The sequence below is a fragment of the Urocitellus parryii genome, chromosome 12, assembly GCF_045843805.1.
Source record: "Urocitellus parryii isolate mUroPar1 chromosome 12, mUroPar1.hap1, whole genome shotgun sequence".
Taxonomy (NCBI): Eukaryota; Metazoa; Chordata; class Mammalia; order Rodentia; family Sciuridae; genus Urocitellus; species Urocitellus parryii.
Genome location: NC_135542.1, coordinates 17,395,292 through 17,412,877, shown reverse-complemented (window position 1 = coordinate 17,412,877; position 17,586 = coordinate 17,395,292). Strand labels below are relative to the sequence as shown.

The following is a 17,586-nucleotide window of genomic DNA, read 5'->3' as shown; positions in this document are numbered from 1 at the left end:
AATCCTCTTTGGACTCACCTAGTTGCAAGTTTGCCCTTAAAGCAGCCCTGAGACAGCGGGGCCAGGTGGGGGACAGAGCTCCACTCCTCTCCTAGCCGCAGGCAGAGGCCTGCTGGAAATGAGGAGGGTGCAGAGGTGGGTGAGAACTGCCTTGCTTCAGTCCCCAAGCATCCAGTCAAGTCTATTGTCACCTGGAGTGGTGGCTTCTTTTCCAGGGCCCACGCTAGCATTGGGGTTTGCATCTGCCTGACTTTCAGTTCTGCGAATGGAAGGTGGGAACTGGCTGCTTGAGACATGGTTGCTCTCTTGGGAGAGGGTATGGGAGAAATGACAGGACGCCCAGCCCTCCAGAGCCCGCACCCCTGCCCCTGTGATAAATGGCAGCATTAACAAGGTTTGGTTGAGAGGGTCCCCCAGATTTGTGACTTCCCATGTCCGCCAGCAGATGTCACTATGGCTGGCAGAACAGAAGGCCTTTCAAGAGTGAGCTGGGGGGAGCAGAGAGGGAAAATGGCATCAAATAGAAGGCAGAAGCCCAAACTACCCTTGGCCTAGCGGGATATAGTCCATACTATCACTTTAGGAATGGGGGACATTCTCCAATAAACCCACTATCTGGTCATGTCATTGAGGTCCAACTTCTGAGATTTAGGCAGAAATTCTCCAATGAAACACAAAGTTCCTGGCTTCTCTCAACTGAAAAAATCTCCAGGTTTTGGTTCTTGGCCTATATGTATCAGGAAACATTTTCTTGAAGGAAATGAACACTTTGCACTGAATAAACATATATTTGATATAGTTTACCCCGAGACATCATATTGATGTGTTTTAAAAATTGATTCATTTTATAAATTCAGCAGCTTATTCTGAAATTCCTTTGCTATACATTTAATTTTACCTATTTTTGAATATTATTTGATAGGATGTCATGGATGTTTTAAGTGTTAGAATTTCTTTTTCGTGTGTGTGTGTGGTTTGGAAAAAGGGCATAAATTTGGCATTCATCAAGGGCCATGTTAACACATGCTTAACAGTAATTATAAGTCACATTTCCTTCTTTTAATCTTTCCCTGAAGATGTGCCTTCCGTGTGTAAAGACAAGTGTTTTCAAAGGTGACTCTCTGGACAAATCTTTGGACTCAGGTGGTCAGTGTTCCAAACTGTGCCAGAAAACACCAAATCTGATTTCACAGGCTGGGCTGTCCTTAGCTCTAGTCTCCAAAGTCATTCCCCTTCCTGGCTGTACAACCCATGAGACTTGCCAGAAAGGAAGAGCCATGGAAGACTTTAAGGAGGACAGCCACAGGATCCTCTTTGCTCCTAGCCTCTTGAGAAAATAATAAAAACAACATCAAGCAAACACACAGTCTAGAACCTTCTTCTGTAAATAATTAGTATTTAACATATTGATATGTGTGTCGTGGTCCAAATTGTATTTCATTGAGAGAGAGAGAGAGAGAGAGAGAGAGAGAGAGAGAGAGAGAGAGAGAGAGAATGAATGTGTGTGTTTGATTCTGAAGAATCAAAGCCAGAGAACAGAGATAATTCTATTAGCTGCATCTGGATAGCACTTGGCCTCCTTTCCTAGCAGGGAAGGATCTGTAGTCAATGGCAGAGCTAGTTCGTGGTATAGCCAAGTGTCTCTGCAGCATTTTCAATGCTAGAGCATCTGTTCTGAGAATTTTAGTACAGCACCTAATTTTTTCATCTTTGCAGCAACTTGCAAATGTGGGTGTTGAATGAGGGGTATTTATCAGAGTAGAAAAGTCATTGTTTTGGAGAAGGGGAACAAGTTAGAACAAGTGGAATGAGGGTACTTAAGACTTCAAGGAGAGACAGCAAAAGCAGGGGCGGGGGTGGATATACCACAAACCTCAGAGATATTCCTTCCATCTCAGGAGGTAGCAGGGCATTGGAGCAATGCCTGTGCATCCACTGCTCAGTTCCATCTTGGGGGCAGACCCAGCACTGCAAGCTGATGAGGGACAGGACATAGGAAAGCCATCTTTACTGCAGATGACACGATTGAGCATCTGGCTCATCCCAGAGGATGGGGGGAGGCAGCTGCAAGCCATGCTTGGAGGAACCCATGGAGTACCATCAGGTGACCAATGGCCAGTTCAAAACCCTATCTTTCCTTAGAAAACTTGGAATGGAACCACCATTTGGCCCAGCTACCCCACTCCTGGATCTATAACCCAAGGACTTAATACCAGCATACTGTAGTAACGCAGCCACACCAATGTTTATAGCAACTCAATTCACAATAGCAAAACTGTGGAAGCAACCTAGATGTTCTGCTGTGGATACAAAAACATTGTCCTATATAAACACAATGGACTAATACTCAGCATTAAAAGAAAATATAATGATGGCATTTGCAGGTAAATGGATGGAGTTGGAGACTATCATGCTAAGTGAAGTAAACCAATCCCATAAACCCAGAGGCTGAATGTTCTCTCTGAGAACTAGATGCTGATCCAAAATGGGGGGAATGTGAGAAATGGAGAAATTTTGACCAAAGAGGAGGGAAGAGAAGGGAGGGCGCATAGGGGCAGGATAGATGGTGGAATGAGATGGACATTATTCCCCCAGGTACATGGATGAGTAACATAGGGTGCAATGCTACATCGTGTCCAATTAGGTAAATGAAAAGTTGTGTTGCAATAGTGTACAATGAATCCAAATGCATTCTGCTGTCACATATACCGAATTAAAAAAAAAACAAAACCCTATGGTAAGAGAGCTTCCAGTCCTGGAGCCCAAAGAGTACCAGGGGCCTCTGAGATAAGAAACAGAGCAAGCACAGAATTACACATGCCCATGACCTTGCTCATGGGGAATGGAATACAGTCACATAATAGAGGTAGAAAAATGGTTGTGAGCGATATTTTCCTAATGACTATTAATGCAGATGGCAATTTGTTCTTGGTGTCCTGACCCACAGCAGTCATTTTACAAGCAATGCCCATCCAGCGCTCTGTCTGGGCCTTGCTCTGGGCCACCACTCTCCCTGCCTGGCCTATGTCACAGCATCCCCTTGCAGACAAGGAGAATGGCAGGCTCCTTTTCAGGGGCCCTGTCCATTTGATTTTCATTTTCATTTTGTCTAAGAAATGTCACTGACTTCTGATTTCTTACCACTCTATTTTGGGATTTAAATGTTTAATTTTAAAAAGCTCATTCTTGATATCTGAATGTTCTTTCATTTATCTTTTTAAAATATAGAACATGTTCTGTCTTTCTGAAGTAATAAATTCATGTTTTCTAAAGTTGACTTTTACTTTTGCAGTCTCTGATTCCATCATATTGAAATATTTGTATTTGAATCAACTGTGAATGCAAAAGAAAGGCTAGGATGTAAAAAATGATATGCATCTTCCTCTGTGGTCTCCACCCGTTCCTATCCCACCCACTACTTTTCCACACCCAAGGTAACCATCATCCTAAATTCATGCTCATGATTTCTTTGCCTTGTGTGAAGTTTCGTTGCATCTGTAAGTATCATTGAAAATGTTTTTCCATGTTAGTTTTTAACTTCATGAATAGCATGTCATGTTGTTTCTGATGTATTAGGGCTTTTTTTTGCATTTACTATTTCCCTAAAGCCCATCTGTATCATTGTACTTCACCATGATTGCTACACTGCTTACTGGCACTGGTGTCATGCCAGAGTTCATGCAATTAGAGTACTTGGCCATGAACTTTATAATATGTGTCTTCTTTATGAATGTGCAAAGTATACTCAAAGGAAAATGGGATGAATTGCTGCATGAAAATTTATGACAATTCAGCTTTAGAAGATATTGCCAAATGGCAAAGTATTTGAAATAAGTTTCACCTCAACTAGTAATGTACGGGGAACCCAAGGATCCACATCCACTCCAGCGATAGGTTTTCTCACTTCTCACTAGGTTTTAATTGTTGACAACTTAATAAGTGTAAAAGGATATTGCCCAAAGAATGTTCTGCTCCTCCAAACTGCATTTCATGTTGAAGTTCTCCAGGTCTTGAGGAACTTTTGCTGCTTTCATGGGAGCAGCCTCGTCTGCAGCAATGGGATCTGGCTCCACATCATCTAGTGTCTGGACTCATCTGTTTTCTCCCTTTCTCTTTTCATGCAGTTCCTGGCTGAGTTTTTAAACCTTGAACTTGGGCTTGAAAAGTTGTGTTTTCTCCTTTATGAATTGAGTTTTTGCATCCTCTGGAGTGCAGAGGATGCAGGTTGGTGGGCTTATATCTGGGCACACTGGGTGGTGGCTGTTTTCTGTGTGATGCTCCTCTGTGAGCCTTTTTGTGGGGTATACTGCTGTTGTGTTTGTGCAGTGTTCTCCGCTGGCTGCTTGGGGTTCTCCTCAGCCATTGCCTTCTGTGAGTTCATGTGTTTGAATGAGAATCAAGTTGACTAGCAATTCTGGGGCTTGTAGCCATGGACCATCTTAGAGGTGCTGGATCATAGGAGCTACTTCCCTGGCTTCTGTGATTTTTCCTGCCACTTGGTGCTTGATAGTCAGCCCAGAGTCCTGAGTCTGCATACTTGGAGGGCGTCGCATCTGCTGGCGTTTCCCTTGGAGGCAGGAGTGCAGGGTGCAGGACTGTCCCTGGCTGCTGCGGAACTTTGAGCACTGATTCCCTCTGCAGGGGCAACTTACTAGCAGTAGCCTTGGTGTCTGACTGCAACTGTGGGCCCTGTGAATGCCGGCTCTCTGTGGGTGGTCTGTGGCATAATAGCCGCACCCTAGCTGATGAGGATCACCTGGGTATCAATATGTGACTAGGGTGGGGTGTCCATTTACCTGCTCTTATCTGAGCTCCTGAGACTGGCAGCTTTGAACTTGTGCACCTATTTCCCTCCAGTGGGGCTTCTGTGTAGCAGTGCTAAGTGCTTGCTAGCTATGTACAAGTGCAGGACCTGTGGGTGCAGGCTGGCCAGGCATTCTGTGGTTTAGAAGCTTCTATGCTGGCTCCTGCAGATCACTGGTTTTTACCATTTACCCTGAAGGGGATAGGGTGTCAATTGGCTGGCCCTCACCTGAGTCCTGTGGTGACTGTAGCACGAGGTGGGGTTAGCAGTGCCTGGGAAATCTATCTCATAGGCCTACATTTGAAACAAAATGGTCGTATTAAGTGCTGTCCAGTAATCAAAGATTATCCCTTTGTGTTTGGGTCTCTGTATTCAGTGGAACTATTTTGATGGCTTCCTACTACCCTTAGATGTCACTCTCCCTGTCCTTACCGGCTTTCTTTCTCTGGCCCTGTGAGTCATGATTGATGCTGCTGATGAATCTGCAGTTACTGTCCTCTGCATGGCTTCACTCAGACTTGAAAACAGCTGTTGTCATTTTTTTTCTTTCTTTCTTTTTTTTTTTTTTTGGCTTTCTATTTATCAAGCCATTACCCTAAAGGCCACTTTCCCTCCAGGGCTGTTTTAACCCTGTCACTTCTCTAGTGAAGCACAGAGCTCAAGAATCTGTGCATGCACTGATCTTGCCAGCACTGTCCCACTCCTGCATCACCACCTGTTCCTGTCACCTCTGCCTTCTTCCTCACATGGCACTGCCATCCCTGGGACTGGTCAGATGGCTTCCTCTCAGACATGGCTGTTCTAAAACCTTTTCTCAAGTAATAGATGCATGTGGTTAAAAAAAAAAAATTTCCCCCAAAATACAAAAATGTGGGTCTTTCACATCCAGCCCTAAATGCCCCTGTTTTCTTCCACAGAGGCAGCCGCTCTTCAGTTTCTTGCGTGATCTTCTGGAGTTGTCTACAACATGCCTTCCCTGCTTCCCTGAGTTTTGAACATAAAGGGCAGGGTACCCTCTGCACATTGAGTCTTGTTCTTCTGAACAGTTTCACTTGAAGGTCTTTCCTCATCTGCCCACGGCCCAGCTGCATACAGCAGAGGGCGCCATTTGCCCAGAGCAGCCCAGGAGCTTGGGCTGGGCAATGCAGGGCAGAAACCCTGGCTGTACAGAGCTTTCTTGAGACTGTGATATCTACTGTGCAAATGAACCATGACCTCTCTAGGATGGGCATTTAGGTGGCTTTCATTCCTAAAAGTTTGGTTTTATTTTTTAAATAACAATTGTCCTCAAAATATGATTCTTAAAAGATTAGAATTTTTAGTGACTTATTTTTATCAAGTCACAGTTATTTGGTGCTGGCAGCTCCACAGCCAGGGAGCATCTAACTTGGTTTTGTTTCATCTCTCTGTAGGCCCTTTGTCACTGCAGGGAACCAGAGACAGCCGACACTTCACCAGCTTGAGCCATGCGCTACAGACACAGTGCTGTATCTCTCCTCCCACCAGCTGGTCAGGTCAGCAGTGCAGACCCTACAGCTTCTTCACTAAATGTACGTAGACTGGCACACACTTCCACCTCCTGCAACAGGAAAGTAGGGGTGCTTTCCTATCTTAATTTTTCTTCTGTCATAAACGAGTTAACATTTTAGTGATTATTAAACTAAACATGCAACTAGAATTATCTCATGTGCCACAGCTGTGTTTGGAGAGCGCTAGTTTATCCGAGCCCCTCATTTGGGGCACCCAAGGCCTAAAAGTATTGAATTGTGCCCCAGATACCCTGCTGATTTAGAGTCACACCAAGAAGGCCCTTACTGTTTTTAGCTGGGCCTTTGCTAGGACATCTCATTTGGAGAAGTTCAAGAGACGACACTACTGAGACCTGAGTTGTGATTGGCAGACATCAGGGAAGCAAGTCTACTTACTGGTCAGGGACTTACTGGGATTTAATGTTAGCCATCTTTTGTGGAAAAAAAGTGGAATTGTCTCCTTGTGTTTTCCAAATGTAATCATGTTTTATGTTCACTGTATGATTTTATTTTATTTTCATTACCTCAGTGACATGGGTGAAGCTGGGCTTTCTGGCCTTTCTTATTCTTAGGAGAGTGTAGATCTTTGCTTTACAACTACAGAGTTTTTAAAAACCCCGTTTCCTTACAGTGACAGCAGATGAGCTCTGGAAAGGTGCTTTAGCAGAGACTGGTGCTGGGGCAAGAAAAGGAAGAGGCAAAAGAAGCAAAAAAAAAAGAGAAGGAAGGATCTGAACAGGGGTCAGGTCATTGGTGAAGGTAAACGTGTTTGGTTGTTTTGACAGTTTTCAGATTTGGTCCTGAACTTGGGGTGGGAAACTGATGATCTTGGGAGAGGAGAAATAGGAAGCAAGCTGGGTCTGAGGGAGGCCTGGGGGGGCCCAACGGCAAACTTTGTTCTAGAAAGATTCTATGTGCTTTTAAAGTGTTTTCCCCAGATTTTATGGATATTTGGCAAACTGGAAACATTCTCATTAAGTGCGTAAGAATCCATGGTTTAGAGTCCAACCAGGGGGCTTAGCAGCTGCCCCAGAGTGTCACGTACTCCATGGGGCACAGCTGTGATAGGTCCTGTGCTGCACACAGCCCAGTGCAGGCAGGTGGAGCTCGCAGAGAGCTGGCAGGCTTCCCCTGCCCAGAGAAGACAGTGACCAAGAGCAGGGCCTGTTGCAGCTACTCAACTGGGCTGCTGTCACACGGAAACTGCCCTGGACAGTGCATGGTTGGACAGGCCCAGCTGTGTTCCAGTAAAACTTTATTTACAAATCAGCTGGTGGGCCGCACTTGGCCTTGGTCCTTCATGTGCTGATGTGATTGTTTATACTTGTGCTTTTGAAAGCAAAAATAGGATGGATGAACTTGAACTGGCTTATTTTTACTGTTGTGCAGACTCATCGCTTTTGATACTAACAACCTTTCAGAAATAAAGGAAGCACCTTGTGCTGGCTGCACTTCTAAGAGTGCACAGGTGTTTCTCTCGGTAAAAGTGAAAATGCGGTCACATGCCTGTAGGGTAGATATGCATAAAACTGTGACAGTGCAAGGTCACCTGCCAAGTGATCGCATCAGCTCCAACTCCACAATACTGTGCTGGTGTCTGTACACGCGTTCCCTGGCATCTTAGCAACATGAAGGGTAAGCACCTTTTAGAAGTTGTCACTTACCTATAATCTTAACCCTTCAGGGCGCTACGGCTTCTTGTGGCCGGGTCTGAATGCCCCTCTCATGAGAAATGGAGCTGTGCAGACCATTGCCCAGAGGAGCAAGGAGGAGCAGGAGCAGGTGGCGGCTGACATGCTCCAGCAGAGGGAAGAGTGGGACCGGAAGCGGAGGATGAAAGTGAAGCGGGAGCGAGGCTGGAGCGGGAACACGTGGGGTGGCCTCAGTCTCGGTCCCTGGACCCTGGTCCCAATGGAGGTAGTGGAGGCCTGGTTTGCTTGCCTTTGGGTAGAGGACGTGTCATCCTACAGTGTTTCTGAAAATAATTTTATTGTTTACTTGTCTGTTTAGATTACCCTTTTTGAAAAAAGAATTTGACCTCTTTGACTAACTTTCCACATTGTTATCCCAGTTGCATTTGTGGGACACTAGAGGCCTGTAACCAGGAAGTGTTCCTCCAACAGGATGGAAAGCCCTGGGTCCCAGTGCCTTAGCAGGTGCCTTAGACATGGTGGTGTGCATTATAGATCTGTAGGGCACAGTGTTTCCCAAACACGTGGCCTCAGGCTTGGAGTGCTGTTTAACAGCAGAGTTGAGAGACCCCAGAGAGCTGTCACTAAGCCTTTGTAAAAGCAAACATGAAACAAAAATTGATGACACTTAGGCTGAATTAGAAAACAAAGCCTCCCCCTCCCCCAAAAGGCAAATTCACCTGAAAATCTTGCTCTTGCCAGTGAGTGGGAGAGGAGGAAGCAAACAGGAGTTTGGCTCAAAGTAGAGGAACGGTTGGGCTGGAGAGGATGGGGCGAGCGTGCAGGAGGGTGGAGGTCTGGGAGGGAGAGGACCTGCCCACGAGCCAAGTCCCCAGTAACCAGATCCAGAGTTTAGACAGACAGGCTGCTGTTAGCCAGCAGGGGCAGGGTGCAGGTCTGGGTGAACCTGTGCAATGCGGGTGGAAAGGCGGGGAGGTCACCTGGTATCTGGTAGCTTTGGTCAGGAGTCAACAAGCCAGATAGTGGCATTGGTGAACATGGCCACCAGAATATTTCTTGATGAGAAGGTGGCACTTGGCACTGGCTTCACCAGTGGGTGGGACCCGGGCAGTGTCCAGGAAAGAAGATTGACTCTTGAGCTGACCGCTTTCAAAGCCGACTGCTGGGTACAGAAGCTTTTATTCTGCTCTCCTATTTTATTTATTATGTAATTGAGATTTTCTGTAATAAGTAAAAGCAAGAGAATTGGGGAGTGTTTGAAACAGCTGTGGTGATGAGCAGAGGCTGAATTAAGAGAACTGAAAGCTGAGGAGCCGCAGTTGGGAGTGGTGAGCCAGTTGAGAGTGGTGAGCGTAGGCCAGGCTCTGATCTCTCCCGGCAGCACCAGCAGGCCACTTGTGACCAGACAGCTGCCTGGGTTCTGGCCTGGAGAGGGCGGTAGAGACAAAAGTGTAGGGACTGAGGACGTTGGCGAGATCTATGAGGAGTGAGGGACTTTGGTGTCTTTGAGGGACTTTGGTGAGAGAGGCTGTGAAGACCCCAGGAGACCAGATGGGAAAGCAGCGATGAAGGCTCTGGAGGTGTCGGCGCTCCAGGAACCTGTGCCTCGGGAGGCGGCGGCAGGGAGCTGGAGAGGGGGAGGCTGCGGTCAGAGAGCCGTGGCTGAGCTCGTGAAGTCAGGCCAGGCAGTCCCCGTGGATGATGGGAACTGGGGCGCAGCCTGGAGAGCAGCACCAGAGAGCTCAGGTTCTTCCCATTAGAAGTCTGATGGCACCTGGGAAAGGCTGTCACACGTGAGCAGCTTGGATGCTCTTATCTGTGTGCTTTTTCTTCTCTCCTTGTAGAGACCTATGAGGACTTTGATACCAGGATACTCGAGGTAGGCCTGCCGAGCTCAACTCCCAGGGTCCTCTGGAGAGGTTGCCGGGGTGGGGTGGGCAGGAGGAGCTGAGCAAAGCTGTGGTCACAGTGATCTCTCGGACACAGACTCAAGTTCAGGGAGGACTTAACACAATTTGAAGTTCAGTTCCTTCATGTTGGTGGTCCCCACTGCTGCCTTGGTTTTTAGGGAACTATGAAATTGATACTGGAATTTGTCTTATAACAGTGTTAAACTGTTTCAAAGTTTAATGCACAGTGTTTTCTTTCCTGTGTACATTTATTAAGATGGGGTATAGTGAGTTGTGTAGTTGTAAGTTCCTTTAAAGATTATCTTAGTTAACTCTCCTAATAACCCAATGAAATAGGAAGAGAAAGTCTTATTTCCATTGTGTTCCCGAAATGCTCCAGAGGGAGGGTTTGTTTGGGAAGTTTGCTTTTGTGCCTACAGACTGGAGGTGCTGGGTCCTGCACCAAGCCTTGAGGTTTGTGAGGGGTAAATTCAGGAGCAGAATTTGGAGATTATGTTAAGTTCCTTCTTCCTGGAGCTAGAGTGTGCTATCTGGTGGCCTCTTGTGGAGCTGTACACCAGTTGTATCTAGGACACAATCAGAGAACAGGTTGGGAGGAGCAGGGGCAGGGGCAGAAAGCCTCAGGTTATGGCCAGTGTCCAGTTTGACTAGGGCAGTGGTCTCTGGGCTGCTCACAGATCCTGTATCAGGTGTACTTGAACCACCCTTCCAGGGTGGTTCTCCAATGGCCAGAGTTCCTTTGAGCTGGCACTGTGCATTTAATCAGTGTTTAATAATGTGGAACAGAGCCAGGCGCGGTGGTGCACAGCTGAAATCCCAGTGGTTTGGGAGGCTAAGGCGGGAGGATGGTGAGTTCAACAGCCTCAGCAAAAGCAAGGCCCTAAGCAACTCAGTGAGACCCTGTCTCTAAATAAAATACAAAAAAGGGATGGGATGTGGCTCAGTGGTCAAATGCCCCTGAGTTCAATTCCCGGTACCTCCCCAAATTGTGGAATAATTTATATATCAAATTTGTGACAAAGCCTCTCTGAATAAGTATATTATTTCTTCAATATCAGTTATATTATGGAATGCTGAGGGCCATTGCCAAGTAGGAATGATGCATCGAAATTTCCTTGCCAGCGTACCCCATGTTAAATGGAAATTCGCTGTGACATTGCATGTGTCTTTGAGAAAGGTGACCCTGCTCAAGGACCAGGGTGGATCCAGGTTTAAGGTGTATATCCTGCAGGTTTTAGGAAGTATCCTGGTTTAAGGTAATTTGGGTTTAAGGCATTCCCGGTTTAAGACAATCTGGGTTTTAGGGAAGTTCCAGGTTTAAGGTTATTGTTGCTGGGTATAGGGTGTTCCTGCTGCCTGAGTTCCTGTTGAGTTCTCCTGGAATTGAGAAAGTAATTTGGGACGTGAATTGTGCGGGCAGAACTTGGATTTCCCGAGAACGTGTGTAGAGGCCGGTGTGAGTTCGGGAATAAAAAATTGCTGTTTGAATCTACAAAATGTGAGTGGCTCGTGATCTAGTGCCCAGCCAAGACTGCGGCAATGGAATTTTAAAAATATGTTTACAAGTATTTTATGTTGGCATCCCATTGTGTGTTATTCCCCCCACCCCAATTCAAGAGATTGAACCCAGGGCTTTGTGCATGCTAGGCAAGCACTCTGCCACCAAACCACATCCCCAGCCCTTTTTACTTTTTATTTTGAGAAGGGTCTCGCTAAGTTGCCCAGGCTGGCCTTGACCTTGCCTTCTTCCTGCTTCAGTCTCCTGAGTCACATGGATTACAGGCGTGTGCCCCTACACACACCCCAGTTCATAGCTTTTGAAAGTTAATCCCACTGAAAGAGTCTTTTATATGTAGGTTGTTTCCTATAAGATCATTCAAAAGTGTGGACTCAGCCTCCCTTTTCCTTAAACTTCTTCCTAGGAAGGAAAGGGGACAACTGTCATTTAAGCATTTTAGTTAATAGTTTCATAATTCCTGGCCTTTAAAATAGGCTGAAAAAATGGGAGATTTTCCTGAAGTTTATAATAAATAGGTGTTTCCAAATTCTGTATTCTTGTTTAAGCCTGATCCTTAACATAGCAATCCAGTCCTGCAAAATTTTTTCCGTACATTGCATTTCATCATATCTAAGATATTTTAGTACCTTTGGTACTGGAATTTGTCTTATAACAGTGTTAAACTATTTCAAAGTTTAATCCACAGTGTTTTCTTTCCTGTGTACATTTATTAAGATGGGGTATAGTGAGTTGTGTAGTTGTAAGTTCCTTTAAAGATTATCTTAGTTAACTCTCCTAATAACCCAATGAAATAGGAAGAGAAAGTCTTATTTCCATTGTGTTCCCGAAATGCTCCAGAGGGAGGGTTTGTTTGGGAAGTTTGCTTTTGTGCCTACAGACTGGAGGTGCTGGGTCCTGCACCAAGCCTTGTGTGGCTGAGCCAGCAGGTCCTCGTCCTCTACCTCAGAGTTTTCTTCAGCTGTCCTATTGATGAAGCATTTTGTCTTTTAGGTAAGAAATGTTTTCAATATGACAGCCAAAGAGGGAAGGAAGAGATCAGTCCGTGTCCTGGTGGCTGTGGGGAATGGGCAGGGAGCTGCAGGTGAGTAGGGTGACGCTGGACCCAAAGAGGCCTGGCTGCCCGGCTGGAAGCCAGGGCCCTGCTGCCAGTCTCACTTTTTCTACTAATAGAGCCGTCTTGAGGTCTGGGCTCACAAACCTGGTGGTAAACCACGAAGCTTCTCAGAGAAAGAAAGAAAAGCTCTTAAGGCCTACATCTGAGGACTGGGTATTTTAAAGGGCTTAAGACACTATTGTATTGTGCATAATAGTGAAAAATTAGAACAAGTTCAATCGGGCCTAGTTACAGGATAGCTGTCCAATATAATATTCTTTTTTTAATATTTATTTTTAGTTATAGGTGGACACAATATCTTTATTTTTTATGTGGTGCTAAGGATCAAACCCAGTGCCTCACGAATGCCAGGCGAGTGCTCTCCCTCTGAGCCACAACCACAGGCCTCCAAAGTAATATTCTATAGCCATTAAAGAATTGTGAAAAATTACTTACACAATAAGTAATTTTTGTTAAAAATTTGTCATGTAATCATGATTTTTTTTAACGTCATTTATATGCAAGGAAAAAACTAGAAGACTATACACTGATAAGTGTTCACTTGGGTTTGCAGGTTTGTCAACCATTTAAATTTTCTTCTTTAGATTTTTAAAGTTTCCCTACTGAACATCTTGTTTTTGAAATGTGTTCACATAGAACTGAAAAACTGTTAGTTGCTTCCTTTTGAAAATTTCAAAGCAAAAGCAAAATACATGATAGTGCGTTGCTGTAAGAGACCATGGTTAGCAGTTACTGTTGTCTCTTTTCAAAAATATCTTTTCTGAAATTTTGTGTCCATGTCACCTCCCTTTACCTTTTTATAAAAAGCTTAGCAGAGATCTTATTATAGCCATGAATTTGCACCTTGCTCTTCTTGCTTGGTTTTGCCCTCAGAGGTCTTCTGTTAGCATAAGCAGATTTCTGGTATTGGTTTCATAGTGTTCCAGTGTGTGCATAGACATGATTTTTGACCCAATCCCTATTGTTTCCAAATTTGTATCATTTATTAAAAACAACAACAATAACATTGACCTTTTTGTACATGGAGTTTGTTGAACTTTTGGAAATATAAAATAGGAGAAATGTCTTGAAATTTCTGCCGCACTAGGTGTAAATGTCAAGTATTGCCAGATCTCCTCCTCAAAGGTTGCATCAGTTTATGTCCCTCTGTACCACCCATCCTTGCCCTGAGTAGTATCAGACTTTACTGATTGTCAGTATGATCCCTGAAACGTCTCTCCTAGTTTATACCTGTACTTTCTAAGTTAGGAGAGTGCCGCGCCATTTTGCGTGTTCATTGGCCGTTGCGCTTTCATTTGGACATCTGTCAGTTCAGGTGCTTTGCCTATTTTTTTAATTGGGTGGTTTTCTTGTCTTTATTGATTGGGATTAGCTTCTTGTAAGTTAAGGACATGAGCCCTTTTTGTCTATCAGATATTTTGACTTAGTTTTGAATTTTTTTCCACATCAAAGCTTTAAAATCCACAGAAGTTTTAAACCTTAACATAGCAAATTTATCAATCCTAGGTTACTTCTGGTTTGTGTTTTGCTTAGAAAGTCTCCTTTTGAAGATTATAAGTAAGTCCACTCATATTTCCCTCTAGGACTTCCATGGTTTACTTTGTTCTGTTTAAACTAGGAACTGGAACTCAAGCCCTTTTCATCTTGGGCCTCAGATGTCTTGCCTATTTTATTTTCCTGTGTATAATTTTAAAAAAAAGTACTTTTTTCAAATTAAATAATAAATGGTGGCAGCAAATAATGAAAGCATTTCTGCAACTTGTGATAAACCTCATTTCTTAGGGTAAAGCATTTACAAATTGGAAACTATTCGGTTTATTTTTCTGCTTAATTAAAATTGAAATTCTACTGAAATCATAGTTTTACTCTATAACAATGTATTTTTCCCCGATCCCTTCTGGTCATTTTAATCTCTTTGCACAAGTGCCCCAAAACATTTGCCTTTTGTAAATATAGAGCATACTTAATTTTAAAAATTGAGTCTATTTCATTTTATTAGAGGTTTATAAAAGGTAATGTTATGTATCTAAATGTAAAGTCTGTAGATTGCCTCAGAACAGATGAGCACATCTCTGGCTTTCCTCATGGCTGGTTGTGCAGAGCAGGTGTTCTGTGGGCAGTTGAAAGAAGGGCGTGAAATGCTGTAGAGCCCAAACTGGGAGCTGGGGAGAGGCACAGGCTGGGTCAGAGTAGCTTTCCTTTTCATAAGTTTTGCTTTTTCTTTTGAAGGTTTTGCCATTGGGAAGGCCACTGAGCGGGTGCATGTTTTTCTTTGTTAACATTTAGTAGAAGATGAAAAGCTCTGTGTTCACATGGGGGCACTGCAGGCACACAGTCATGTATCACGAAGGAATCGTCAGTGTATGTGTGATAATGATATTGTGGCTAAGCCCTTATCTTTTAAGGTGCATAGGTGGAATTTTTTATAATAAAATACTTTATAAAATAGTTTTGAAACCCAGCGAGAGATTTAGGAGAATTTGTTTCTTCTTTTCTTCAGGCAAAGAACAAAGCCATCCACTATTTGCATTACATAGAGCCGTATGAAGACCATACAAGTGAGTGTGGGTCTTTTCTTGTAAGATTTGCAGAATGCCACTGTGTCATGGTGTGTCTGTGACATGCCCAGTGGGTGTCTTTGTGTTGCTCTGACTGCATTCTTACCAATGTGCAAAATGAGGAAACAGCCTGGCCTTGGGGGGGATGGCAGGAGAATGAGGGGGGTCAGCGTCTGTGTGTCCTGTGGGCTGGCTGCTTAGGGCAGCACCCAGTGCTCTGTGGCTTTTGCAGACATTAAAGCCACATGCCTGACCCTCCTGTGTCTGCTTTACCCCCCCAGTATTCCATGACATCTCGTTGAGATATAAGAGGACGCACATCAAGATGAAGAAACAGCCCAGAGGTAACTGGAAAGCTCTGACTCTCTGTTGAACATAAAGCAGAGAAACCACCACAGTCCCACCCTCCCCCCTGGGGTTGTTCACCTCTCCTTGAACTCATCCTGAGAGTGACAGATGGAAGGCCTGAATTAGGCTGAGGAAGTCAAGGCTCCTGGGGAAGAAGCCAAGGTCGGGCTGCACAGGCCCAGGCCTGTTCCCAGAGTGGCTGAGTTGGGCGGAGCAGGTGGTGGTGGTCGGGTTGGATGAGTGGGCACGTGGTTCCTCCTGGAGCCTTCACCCAGCTGGACGGTGTTCCTTCTTGCCAGTCACGTGCTGTTCCTCTACAAGTGTCGTGGTGTTAGGCTTGTTATTTGGTGCTGGGGATTAAACCTGAGCCCCACACCTGTGAAGCACATGCTGTCACGGAGCTCCCCCCAGCCCCTCACCATTGAGTACTGTTGAACTTCTATGATCTCTATTCATTGAGGCACTGGGTGAGCAGAAATGGCCTTTCCTGTCTTGTGGACAGGCCACAGGCAGTGTTGGTTATGGGGACAGTCACACCCAGTGCACTCTTGGTGCAGAATTCTTAAACATTTGGATTTGCATTTTGCTTGCAGTTCTGTAGTAAGAACCTGTTTCATTTGACTGTAGTTTTTTAAATCTCAGGAGTTCAGATCAGGAGCTGGGCGCAGTGGTGCACACCTGTAATCCCAGTGACACTCAGAAGGTTGAGACAGGAGGATTGCAAGTTCCAGGCCAGCCTCAGCAACTTAGTGAGGCCCTAAGCAACTAAGCTACTGCCTTGTGCCTTCCTCAATGCTGTCAAGAGGAGGAGGAGGGCCACCTTCATCAGGGTGGCCAGAGGTGGCCTCTGAGCAGGGGCAGTGTGAGTGAGATCCTGAAGGAAGAGGAGCAGAGGGGCAGGTCTGGGAGAACGTTGCAGGCTGGTGCATGCCCCAGGTGCAGTGTGCCCTCGTGCACAGGCCATGTGAGGACAGTGCAGTAAGCGGGGTCAGGCACGGTGTGTGTGTGTGTGTGATAATGATATTGTGGGGAAAGATCCTGCAGATGTCTTTGTTTAATTCAGAGAGCAATGGCAAGTGAGAGGTTGTGCCCCGGAGCCTTGTGTTGCTGAGGATCAAACCCAGTGCCTCACACATGCCGGGCAAGCGCTCTGCTCTATAGCCCCAGCCCTGGCTTGTGTTTTTGAAGCTCTTCTGGGGGAGGGATTGCCGGTGGCCAAGAGCAGGGCACATGGCTAGAGGGGAGGAGACCAGCCCAGCACTGAAGGCCATCAGGGAGGTGAGAAAGCACTCCAGGAGCCACCAATTCAGGAGACGCTGCCACTTAGGCCAGAAGGTGTTCCCAGGAGAGGGAAGTGGTGTCGCTGCCAGGGCAGCTGAGTGCTCTAGGAGGGTGAGGACAGGCGTCTCCCTTGATGGTAACCAGGCATGGACACGGGAGCTGGCCTGGGCAGAGGGCCAAGGGTTTTCAGGCACTTAAGTCTTAATCTAAGTAATATCCTGGTTCCCCTCCCCCCACTACGTTTAAGGTAGATGTTCTGTTTAATTTTTGTACATACCATTGAATAAATGTCGTCCTAGAAGTCACACCAGCTGGGGGTGGTGAAGCCAAAATGTCATTCCCTAAACCCAGAGCCACACGAAAGACAGCATGCTGGCAGGTGCTCAGTCCATTTCCTGTCTCCTAGGACACGGCCTCCGCTGCCACAGGGCCATCATTACCATCTGCCGGCTCATTGGCATCAAGGACATGTATGCCAAGGTCTCTGGGTCCGTCAACATGCTCAACCTCACCCGGGGCCTCTTCCATGGGCTCTCCCGCCAGGTAACCTTCCCTGGGGTTTGAGCAGGTCTGGCTGTGCTGCAGACCAAGGTGCTGAGGGTCTCCTAGGGGCTCCCACGGCCCCCTGCTGCAGTGACCCAGGGCTCTGCTGCCCAACCAGAGCTAATCTTGTTTCTCAACATCACCTCACCGAGTTGTTTTGAACCAAATCTCAGGTCCCATTTTATTTCATTCGTAAATATTTCAGTGTATCTCTAAAGGATCCATTTACTTCTATGGTAGAGCGCTTGCTAGGAACACTTAAGGCCCAGGTTTGATCCCCAGCACTGGGGAAAAAAAAAAATGTCATGGTACCCTTACCATTCCTAAA

At 45.6% G+C, this 17,586-nt stretch overlaps 1 pseudogene; it reads left to right on the top strand.

Moving 5' to 3' along the window:
- The first annotated feature begins 4,429 nt into the window (after positions 1-4,429).
- LOC144249854 (small ribosomal subunit protein uS5m-like) lies at positions 4,430-17,279 on the top strand (annotated as a pseudogene).
- The last annotated feature ends 307 nt before the right edge of the window (positions 17,280-17,586 follow it).